At 44.2% G+C, this 12,307-nt stretch overlaps 1 protein-coding gene across 1 annotated transcript in view; it reads right to left on the reverse strand.

Moving 5' to 3' along the window:
- Nucleotides 1-8,776: 8,776 nt before the first annotated feature.
- The window catches only part of PABPC4 (poly(A) binding protein cytoplasmic 4), a 69,086-nt gene continuing 65,555 nt past the window's right edge, over nucleotides 8,777-12,307 (reverse strand). The window contains exon 15 of the mRNA XM_044286357.1: nucleotides 8,777-9,081. The gene's annotated coding sequence lies outside the window, so the exon portion shown is untranslated. The remainder of the gene's footprint in view (nucleotides 9,082-12,307) is intronic.

Here is a 12,307-nt window from a genome sequence, read left to right on the forward strand (position 1 = left end):
CCGAAATGATGTCACTACTTTGAGTCGGCCCAGAAGTACTGGAGGGATGTCTTTACCGAACGTTTATTTATACTATCTGGCAGGTCAATTGAGGAATATACAATCATGGATTTCGTCCGACAACCATCTAACCAGACAGGAGAGACATCTTGCCACGTACCTAAATCTTAATACCTTATGGCCGGTTCTGGAACAACCGAAGTGATTTCCCCGGAAATTACTTCCTATTCATAGAGTAGCTATACAGGTTTGGTCAGCATGTAAACATATGCATGAGGTGCAGAATAATATTATAGATACCCCCTTATGGTATAATCCTATCCTCCTTACTATCTCTATCAGATAAGGGGATTTATATAGTAACAACATATATTCAATGATTTTGACTCTGAGTCGCAGGCACGAGTTGCCTAGAACAGCGTTTTATAAATTCTTGCAACACAGTCATGCTGTGCAAACTCACTTTTGTAATATCCTGGTTCTTGTATCCAACTTTCCCATGATAGGAATTATTCGCTCTCAGGGCCCAAGAGGTTTCATTTCTGCACTATATACCGATCTCTTGAGTACTAACTTGAAAGGAATTCCGATCTTAGCAGTAACTAAATGGCAGACTTTGATTCCTGATCTGTCAGAAGATGACATAGTGGATGTCTTAGAATCTCCAACACTGGTATCCCCTGCTATAAACAACAAATTTATACAATTTGTATGATACATCAGAGTTACCTATCCCCAGTTAGATTATGTAAAATGGGCAGGCTAACTCATTCTAGGTGCCATAGGTGTGCGATGGATAACGCTGATTTCTGGCATCTCGTTTGGGCATGCTCATATGTACAAAAATTCTGGAAAGATGTGATTGCCTTGCTTTCAAGCTTATTAAATTGTACGCTCCAGTTTCATCCTAAAGTATGCCTCTTCGGTATTGTTGATGAGGCATCTTTCTCTCATCATACTAGAGTGTTCTTGAGAGAAATGTTATTTTTTAGCACGCAAAGCAATAACCATCAGATGGATGGGAGATTGGATGGGAGATTGGCCACCCTCCCTGTCACAATGGAGGTTAGTCAATACTATTATCCCATATGAGAACATAGTGTATAAAAATAGAAAATGTACACTTAAATTCCAAAAGGTATGGGGTACATGGTGTTCCTCTACACAAACATTATATTCTGCTCAGCGGCTAATGGATGCTCTACACACAGAGCTTACTAGAAATACGTAATGTACTGAGTATAATGATAAATAAGAGTCTATTATGACATGTTTGAAAACATCTTTATTGTCATTGATGTAATGCATTGAAACAGTGCTGTATTTGTTTTTGTTATGTACTGCAGTATTATACACGGATACAATGTAATGTACCCGATCTCAATGGTTCAATAAAAACGAATAAAAATAAATAAAAAAAACACTGAAACCGTTGATAATGCCATAACTCCACCTATGGAAGAGGCTAATGCATATGGTAAGTACTGTCCCCAGTAGAAAAGCAATTCCGCTGGAGGGAGGTAATGTCTAAGGGAAGTACTGCATCCAGTAGTAGTGCAAATACTCCACCTAAGGAAGGGGGTAATGCATACGACAAGTACTGCTGTCTACCTTGGACGCAACCTTGGAAGATCGCACTGGAATCACGGCAGAGACCGAACAACTGATCCCCCCTCAGACCGAACCTCTCCAGGGAGGGAGGGTGCGTCTGAGCGCGACCCTAGGGAGGAAGGGTGGGGGTGCGGAGGTGGAATATATACTGCTCTGGCCCGCTATGTGCAATTCTACCTCTCAGGATCTCGCCCATGACAGTTGGAGGCTGCACCGGTGGGATTTATCAACCAAACTACCCGGGGGTAGAATGGGAACTTCTAGAGGCTCACTCACCGGATTGCGCAGGCGGTGCTACATCAACCAAACGACCCCGGAGGGTGGATTAGGAAGGTCCGGAGATCCACCATGGGATTGCGCAGGCGGTGCTTATCAAACAAACGACCCTGGAGGGCGATTAGGAAGGTCCATATGTCCACCATTGGATTGCGCAGGTGGTGCTTATCAACCAAACGACCCCGGAGGGTGATTGGGAAGGTCTGGATGTCCTCCATTGGATTGCACAGGCAGCGCTTTATCAACCAAAACGACCCTGGAGGGCGATTGGAAAGGTCCGGATGTCCTCCATTGGATTGCACAGGCAGCGCTTTATCAACCAAAACGACCCTGGAGGGTGATTGGAAAGGTCCGGATGTCCACTATTGGATTGCGCAGGCAGCGCTTTATCAACCAAAACGACCCCGGAGGGTGATTGGGAAGCTGAAGGGTCCTCCTCTGTCCGTGATAGGACACGGGCCCAGTCTGACACAGACAGGGCGGTCCTGTGGTGATGAGGACTGTGGGGCAGGAACCAAATGGACTTTAAATAAAAAGCTGGGATGCCCAGCCTCAATTGGACAAGAGGCAGAGAAGGTAAATTCCTCAACATTAAAGCCCATTGCACTGCAGATAGAAAGCCATTTAAATCCTGTGCCAGCCTCAAGAGATGGCTGGCCAGGAAGGGTTAACTGCCTTGAGAAACGAGGGCGGGGCTCTGTGAGCTACTGGGGGAAGGGAAAGCAAGGTGGGAAGAATTCGCGCCAGACCGCTCCCCTCCCCAGGGATGAAAGTTGCAGCCTAGTAGGCCGCAAAGCCGGGGCCTAAAGTTATGGGACACAGCCGACTGGAATGTACTGCCGGTTGGATGGAGCACAGAGGGGCCTGTAGTGCCATGAGAAATGCGCCCGCCGGCCGGGGGAGAACGCCGCGCGGGCTGGAGTGAAGCCGGGGCCTAAATTTATCGGTGCCCGGACACAGTGCTGGCGTTACCCTTCTGGAGCGGTGCGACCCGCTCCCAAGGGTGGATTATGGTGCTGGGGAGCGGGAAGCCTCCTCCGCTCCCCTCCCTGTATCCGGACCACAGCGGTGCGCACAGCCGCCCGCTGTGTCTAACAGTGCCTGCGGGAGACATGGCCATTAACCCCCTATGTGCCCGTGTACCGTCGGCACAGAGGGGGAGGGAATGGAATGCCAACAGAGGAAACTGGGCTAGGATAAATGAAGCCAGGTGTCTGGCCATGGAGGGAGGGGGAAGAGGGAGCCCGGTGCTTGGCCAAATAGGAAGGGAGGGAGGGAGAGGGTAAACATACTCACCTAGTCCCTTGTACTCACCTTATCTTCCTCCTCTTCACTTCACCCTAATTGGGCCCATAAGGTCATCTTTTCCAGCAGGGTCACACCCTCAGCAGCTGGCACCGGAGTGGCAGGAGTCTGGTATGGCGGGAGGGTCTTCTCTTTGTCGGACCTAGGTGACCCATTGGCTGGTGGGATGCAGGGGAGCTGGGCTGCCCTGGTCCACCTTATCTTCTTGTGAGGGAGGAGGCAGTGTGGCAGACCAGCACTGGCATGCTCCCCCGGGAGAACAGGGAGGCTGGGCGACCACTGTTTCCCATCTGAAAGAAGAGAAAAAAATAAACTAAAATAAAAAATCTTCAAGGAAGCCACCCTGCAGAGCAGGGAGGTCTTGCCTCCTATTGACACTAGAAAAAACTGAAGCTCCTTCTCCAGGGTGGAGCGTGGAGGGGGTATAGCTGCAGTGGGAGGGGTTAACAACTTCTGCCTAGTGTCAACGCCTCCTAGAGGACATAGCTATACCCACGGTTTGTGTGTCCACCAATGAATATAGGAGAGAAAGTAGACACATTTGATATCATTGCGTCCGTAAAAACCTGCTCTATAAAAATAGCACATGATCTAACCTGTCAAAAAAATAAAAAAAACGGTGCCAAAACAGCTATTTTTGGGTTACCTTGCCTCACAAAAAACGTAATATAGAGCAATTAAAAATCATATGTACCCCAAAATACTACTAATAAAACTGGCACCTTATCCCCTAGTTTCCAAAATGGGGTCACTTTTTGGGAGTTTCTACTGTGAGGGTGCATCAGAGGGGCTTTAAATGGAACATGGCATCTAAAAACCAGTTCAGCAAAATCTGCCTTCTTCTGCACCATGCCGTGTGCCCTTACATCAGTTTACGACCACATGAGTGGTGTTTCTGTAAACCACGGAATCAGGGTAATAAATATTGAGTTTTGTTTGGCTGTTAACCCTCAATGTGTTAAAGACAAAAATTTATTAAAATAGAAAATCTGCCAAAAAAGTTAAATTTAGAAATGTAATCTCCATTTTCCTTTAATTCTTGTGGAACAGCTAAAGGGTTAAAATCAGTTTTGAGTAACTTGAGGGGTGTAGTTTCTACAATGGGGTCATTTATGGGGGGTTTCCACTAGGTAAGCCCCGCAAAGTGACTTCATACCTGAACTGGTACTTAAAGTGGGTTTTGGAAATTTTCCTAAAAATTAAAAAAATTGCTTCTAAACTTCTAAGCCTTCTAACGTCCTAAAAAAATAAAATATTTACAAAATGATGCTAACAAAGTAGACATATGGGGAATGTTAAGTAATAAATATTTTATGAGGTATCACTTAGTTTTAAAAGCAGAGAAATGGAAATTTGGAAAATTGTGAATTTTTCAAAATTTTTGGTAAATTTGGGATTTTTTCATAAATAAAGGTGAAATATATTGACTCAAATTTATGACTGTCATGAAGTACAATGTGTCACGAGAAAACAATCTTAGAATGGATTTGATAAATAAAAGTGTTCCAAAGCTTTTACCACATAAAGTGACGCATGTCATATTTGTAAATTTTGACCTGGACACTGGGGCATCAATGACCCTTGGTCATGAAAGGGTTAAGGACCAATAATATTTTCCCTCTGTGTTCCAGCAGTCATAGCTTTTACATTTTTTCTTCTACATTTTTATTTTATTTTGCGGGATTAGTTGTATATTTTTTTTTTAGGAACCATTTTGGGGTATATACAGGTAAAATTTTAAAAATTTGAATATCGTGCAAAATTAATTTATTTCAGCAATGCAACTTAAAAGGTGAAAATAACATATGAGATACTCATTACATGCAAAGCGAGATATTTCAAGCTTTTATTTGTTATAATTTGGATAAATATGGCTTACAGCTTATGAAACCCCAAAGTCTCAATTTTGAGGTACCCTTTGCTCAGGGGTATGGATTAATTGGCTGACTAGAGTGTGACACTGAGCCTAGAATATTGAACCTTTTCACAAAATTTGAATTTTAAGCTGCATTAATGCAGTTCCTTTCAATTTGCATTACTGAAATAAATGGACTTTTGCACCATATTCAAATTTTTCGAGTTTCACCTGTATAGTGTATTAAATACCGTAACTTATTTTATTTTTAGGAGGAAAGAAAATAATTTTGTGTTTACTGCGTGGTAAAAATCTGCAACCGCTCCCTCTCCTCCTCCAGACTGAAGGGGAGGGAGACGGCTGCCTTGACTGCTCATATCTCTGGTTTGGTACCAGCTACAGATATGGGCTTTGTATTGTTTGAAAGCTGGCATTCCAGCTGATAATGACAGCATCATCTTCAGCATATGGGAAAATACCACTGTTAGAAATCGGGATGCAGTGAATGCAGCTGAAAGTGAAAGTAAAAGCAGGTTTTACCCGTGATTATTCCCGACTCAGTTTCTAACAGTGATATCTACTTTAGTTTGGACTAAAGCTGGAATACCAGCTTTCTAACAAGACCAGTTCCATGCTTCTAGCTGCTACCATTCAGGAGATATCAGCACTTAAAGCAGCCCTCCCCCCTCCACTTCTGCACGAGCCCGGCTGGGGCAGAACATTTAAGTATTTTTCCCACAGCTGGAGCTGAACTCCAGAAGAACAGTTAGGCGGTTAAAGGGGTTTTCTGGTTCTCTCATATTTATGACCCATCATTAGGATAGGTCATTAATATCAAATCGGTGAGGGTCCAACTCCCAGTACCCTGCTGATCAGAGAGACCACAGTGCTCCACTGTAATTACACTGCTCCACCAGGGCAATGTTGACAGTGAGCAGGTAAACAGTGAAGCGAATAGAGCGCTCACAGGAGAGCGGAGATCTCTTCGAACAGCTAATGAGCGGGGTACCGGGAGTTGGAGCCCCACTATCCTGAGGATAGGTCATCAATGAAAAAAATTAAAAGGATAACCTCTTTAATGTGTCAGTCTAGTTGCTGTCTGTTAAATCAAAGAATCTGGATGGGAACATTCATGTGAAATTAGCCTTAGCATTGTACAAGTCCAATAAACTACAATGGAGCGCCCAGCATGTGTAAGCAGCCTTCCTTCCTGAGGGAACCCGCACTCGAGTCTGGGTGGATGTACATAAGATCTGCACTACGGTTTTGCCGCAGATTTCCCTTTATTTGAAAAGGGTGAAATCTGCAAACATAATTGACATGCTGCAGATTTGGAAATCAGAACAGCTAGTCAATTTCCGAACATAGGAAAACCCTGAAAAGTGTACATGAGATTTGTTCAATCTCATACTATTTGCTGGTACTGTACTACATCGCGTTTTTCCTGCACGAGAAATCGCGCAATAAAACCAAGCATATTCTGCAACAATGGTTATTTCACACGAAAGATGTTTATATCAGGATGCAGTCCATTTTTACAATAGATCGCATCCGGGCTGAAAAGTAACCTATTAATATCCATAGATATAGGCACATGAGCATTGTTTCTTTCTGGAGTGTCAAAAACAGGGTTGAAGAGATTCTGCTGGTATACAGGAGATTCAGCACTAGCGACACACTTGATCAATAGTACTTGCCTGTCCCTACCCCTAAGCCAGGCATGGCCAACCTGCGGCTCTCCAGCTGTTGTAAAATTACAATTTCCACCATGCCCTGCTGTGGGCTGATAGCTGTAGGCAGTTTGGGCATGCTGGGAGTTGTAATTTTGCAACAGCTAGAGAGCCTCAGATTGGCAATCCCTGCCCTATGCTATATGCCAAGTCTCTAATGTGACCAGCCGTGTACACAAACATTTCTGGTTGGGTGCTGCACAGCATGACATGGTGGGCCAAATGGTTGTACATTCCTAGTCTAGAGTCAATGAGGGACAGCTTTATAAATGCTGCTTGTGAATTTATGGTACGACAGTCTAAAATGCGAATTTATGGTACGACAGATTCTGGTGTGGTTTTTAAAAGCGGACAGCGTTAAAACATAACTTTTAATAGTACACTGAAAAATGCCATGTGCAATAATAAGGTGAAAATGAGGGTGTTACCCCTGGTAAATCAGGCAACCATGTACTATAGGAGCTGTAATTCTGAAAGATGGTACTTGAAAACATCCTAAGACAGGATAGACTTCACTGTCAGTGAAAAGACAACTGCTCCTATAACTACAAGTGTTGTGTGGGTGCACCAGATGTAGGCGACAGAGGGGTGAGACCTATCCACCGAACACCACTTGTAGTACAAAAAATAAAAAGAATAGGTTAACTAGAGACAGAAAAACAGACCATAGGGTAAGTTGCTGTGTGAGGCTGCAATAAGATGTCAACCACTACTGCAGCCCCTACATACAGCTAACGCAAAGTTCTGCTCTGCTCAATGCCCGCAACAACGGTATGCAAAGTGAGAGCAGGCAAAGTATTGTCCTGACATTGTAGGTAGCGGTCAGACTAACAGTATTCAGCCACACAGAGCAGCTATATGTGGCTCACAGTACAACTATTTAATGAGTGCTAGACACCCAGCCCCCCTGTTAGGTGTACAGGTGTTGGCTGCAAGGAATAGCGCTAGGCTACTCAAGTACAATGCAGCCACTGCTCTCACAATATTCAGAATTCCCTGTATTGCCTATCACTAATAGTACCTCGCTCTATCTCAGAAAGCTAATTGAACGCGTTTCTACGCTGAAGATTTGGCCAGGCGTTAGATCAGGAATTACATTAGGAAGCGTGTATATCATGAGAACAATAGCGTACCACCACTGATGTTGTGTGGTTGCCTTAGTGGGCGACATCAGTATCTGTTTTTGTTGCAGTCTCACACAACAACTTACCCTATGGTCTAGTCCAGTGGTAGGCAACCTCAGGCACTCCAGCTGTTGTGAAACTACAACTCCCAGCATGCATATGTACTCTGCTCTTCTCCAAACTCCCATAGAAATGAATGGAGCATGCTGGGAATTGTAGTTACACAGCAGCTGGAGTGCCAAAGGTTGCTGACCCCTAGTCTAGTCTGTCTCTATCTCACCCATTCTTTCTTTTTTGTACTACCAGTGTTTGGTGGATAAGTCTGACCCATCTATGGCCTACACCCGATGCACCTACACAACACTTGTAGTTATAGAGCAGTGGTGCTCTTGACTTACTGACAGTGAAGTCTATTCTGTCTTGTGTCTTAAAACGTTTGTAAGTACAATCTTTAAGAAATACCGCTCCTACAGTACATGGTTGTCTGATTAAACTTACCAGGGGTGACACACCCTCATTTTTACCTTATAAATGTACACAATATTTTAAAGTACTATTAAAAGTTATGTTTTAACGCTGTCCCCTTTCAGTTAGCTGCAGTAGGAACGATGGGCTAATGCAGGCTGTAAGTGCATGAGAATTGACAATACTAAAGCATTCAGAGTCTGCAGAAATCTGGGTAGACATGCCTGTATAGGTTATCACTTTGGAAAGACCGTGTCATGAAAACACAGAAGGAAATTCCAATACTATTTTTATGGATGCCAATGCTGTTTGGAGCTATACTGCTCATGCTGTCAGGCTCCTTGGCACAAAGGGGGAAGAAAAACAAAAAAAACAAGATATACTATCCACACAAATCAAACTCAATGTCATCGGACTTACACCCTTTTATTATTTCATAGAGAAAACAGTTTAGATCTCATTCAAATTTCTTCAAACAAACTGCAAAAAATAAAAATCCTTTGCAATTATGGGGAAAAGTTCTGCAGGAGGATCCTGGAGATGCACTCAAGATACAACTTCTCATCCTAAGAGCGATAAAGCGACGTAGTGCATAGACTCCATGTTTGACAAACAGATGGCATCTCTCGAGATAAGCAGCACGTGGACGAGACTAGATTCTTGGCAGCCACTTTTCAAACTCACACATTCTGGGATTATTTGGCTTCTTTACTTCCTGCAATTATTAAACAAGGCATAAGGAAGGGGTCAAAATACAGGCTTTTTTCTCTCTATTTTGAATGGTTCCCTAAAAGGAGATGAGTGAATCGATTCATACAAATTTAATCATTTATCAAAACTGACTTCTTGAGCAGTGACGGGGGCTCCCCTCTCCCTTGATTGACAGGGTCAGACATATCTCTTGTGCTGGGTATGCAGAAGTGTAGTAGCACATGCACAATTGGCATCTGCGCTGCTCCGCTAGTAGCAGAGCCTCTGCACTTACTCTGCTACCTGAAACAACGATGCAGGAGTGAGATTGACAGGGCCTGGCAAGATGTCCGGCCCTTCAATCAAGGGAGAGGGAAGAGTTGGGACAGCCCCTCACTGCTCAAGAAGTCTGTTTTGATTAAACAATCCGCTCACCTCTAATCCTTAATAAAAAAATAAATAAATACCATATTAGGTTAAAATGATGCTGCAACTTCATATCCAGGTAGTTCATATAGATGGAAGGTGGTTGCATGTAAGGTCCACCTCTCAAAGAGGAAAGCAGGAGTGGGGGAATACAATTTTCTGTTGTAGCTTTCCTAATATGCTCTGAATGTCTAAGCTGTACAATAAATCTATGTCATGGTAAAATGATATGCAATGTAAATTAACCCTTTCAAGATCGGGCTATTTTCCGTTTTCGATTTTTACTCCCAGCCCTCCCAAAGCCATAACTTTTTTATTTTTTCATTTACGTAGCCATATGAGGGCTTGTTGTACTTTCTAATGGCACTATTTACGGTTGCATACAATGTGGTGGGAAGCGGGAAATTATATTTGTTCTTGCATTTCTTTTTTTTTAAAATAAATTCTTTATTTATTTTCCTTCTTTCAGAACAGTGTTCAACAGATTAACATCTCCCTTGTACAGAAGTTTTCTTTCTTCTTAAAGGGTTTCTACCACCTCATTTTGACCGAATTAGCTTTCAGACACTAGCGATCTGCTAGTGTCTGATCTCCATAACCATGCAATTCTCAGACCTTTGTGTGGAGCCGTTTCATTAAAAAACTAACTTTTATTCCTATGCAAATGAGCCTCTAGGTGCTATGGGGGCGTCTTTTCAGCACCTAGAGGCTTGGTCTACTCACCCTGTATTCCGCCCCGCTCATCCGTCAAGTCCGCCCATCTCGTCTTGAATGCCTGCCTCCAACTCAGCCATCGGACGAATTCTTGCGCCTGCGCCGTTCACTTCTGTCTTCGGCACAGGCGCAGTGAGTGAAGGCCTCTCTCCTGATGCCGGCTTCCTCACTGTGACGTAGTCGGCGCAGGCGCAGTGAGGAATCCGGCACCAGGAGCGCAACATTCACTCACTGCGCCGAAGACAGAAGTGAATGGCACAGGCGCGAGAATTCGTCCGATTGCTGAAATGGAGGCAGGCATTCAAGACGAGATGGGCGGACTTGATGGACGAGCGGGGCTCATAGCACCTAGAGGCTCATTTGCATAGGAATAAAAGTTAGTTTTCTAATGAAACAGCTCCACACAAAGGTCTGAGAATTGCATGGTTATGGAGATCAGACACTAGCAGATCGCTAGTGTCTGAAAGCTAATTCGGTCAAAATGAGGTGGTAGAAACTAGGGATCGACCGATATTGATTTTTTAGGGCCGATACAGATACCGATAATTTGTGAACTTTCAGGCCGATAGCCGATAATTTATACCGATATTCTGGGAATTTTCATTTTTGAAAAAAAATAAAAAATTCCCACAAATCTGCTGAAAATTAATGTTTATTGTTAATGTGTATTTTTATTTTTTTTGTAAATCTTTCTTTTTCATTTATATTTAATATTTTGGTGTTTTTATTTTTAATACTTTTTTTTTTTTTAACTAACTTTTAGCCCCCTTAGGGACTAGAACCCTTGTCCTATTCACCCTGATAGAGATCTATCAGGGTGAATAGGAGCTCACACTGTCCCTGCTGCTGTGTGCTTTGTGCACACAGCAGCATGGAGCTTATCATGGCAGCCAGGGCTTCAATAGCGTCCTGGCTGCCATGGTAACCGATCGGAGCCCCAGCATTACACTGCTGGGGCTCCGATCGGAGGAGCAGGGGAGAGGGAATCCTGTGGGGGGCGCACTGCGACTGGGGTGGGGGGGCGCACCACTGCTTAATACTGGGGGAGGGGGGGCGCACTGCGCCACCAATGCTTAATACTGGGGAGGCTTGGGGGAGAGGCGCACTGCGCCACCAATGCCTAATATTGGGGGGGAGGGGGGGCGCACTGCGCCACCAATGTCTGATACTGGGGGGCTTGGGGGGGGCGCACTGCGCCACCAATGAAGCTTAATCTCTAATTTATTCATATACAGGAGGCGGGAGCTGCAGAATGACATAGCCGGCTCCCGACCTCTATGAGCTGTAGCTGCGATCCGCGGCACCTGAGGAGTTAACTACCGCAGATCGCAGCTACAGCTCATAGAGGTCGGGAGCCGGCTATGTGATCATGCAGCCAGCTCCCGCCTCCTGTATATGAATAAATGTGAGATTAAGCTTCATTGGTGGCGCAGTGGCCATAGCTCCTCCCCTCCTCTTGTCCCCTGTCCTCCCATTGGCTGGAGCGGCAGCAGCAGCACAGGGGGAGGAGACACTGCTCCTCCCCTGTGCTGCTGCTGAGGGAACACGGAGAGCGCTGTCAGCAGCGCGATCTGTGTTCCCAGGACGTTATCGGAATATCGGCAAAATAAATGCCGATACCGATAACGTTCAAAATCCTGAATATCGGCCGATAATATCGGTAAATCCGATAATCGGTCGATCCCTAGTAGAAACCCTTTAATTATATGATACACCAGGTTTAAATCAAGTGTTCATCCTAGTAATCGCAAGTAATAACATACAAAATCAAATCTACATCTAACTAGAGAAACAGCTCTATACAAATTCACAGAGATGTGTCTAAAGAGGTCCGCGATAAGACGCAGGGGTAAAACGGGTTTAAGGCAATGTGGTCGAAACATAAAATACAAATAGGCAAGGTTATACGATGCAAAGCATGAAAGATTCCAGGAAAAAAAAAAAGCTCTCAAAGAAAGAAGGGTTCAGGGAGATCAAAAGAAAAGAAATTAAAAAGGTAAGAGTAGGAGGGATGCGCGGGATGGTCACTCAGGAGAGTGGAGGAGCTTAATCTCCGATTTAGTCTGTTAAGAATTATTGTTGTGCATCTGGGTCACTAGCGAAAGTTAGCC

This window comes from Bufo gargarizans, chromosome 3 (genome assembly GCF_014858855.1).
Source record: "Bufo gargarizans isolate SCDJY-AF-19 chromosome 3, ASM1485885v1, whole genome shotgun sequence".
NCBI classification, from domain to species: Eukaryota; Metazoa; Chordata; class Amphibia; order Anura; family Bufonidae; genus Bufo; species Bufo gargarizans.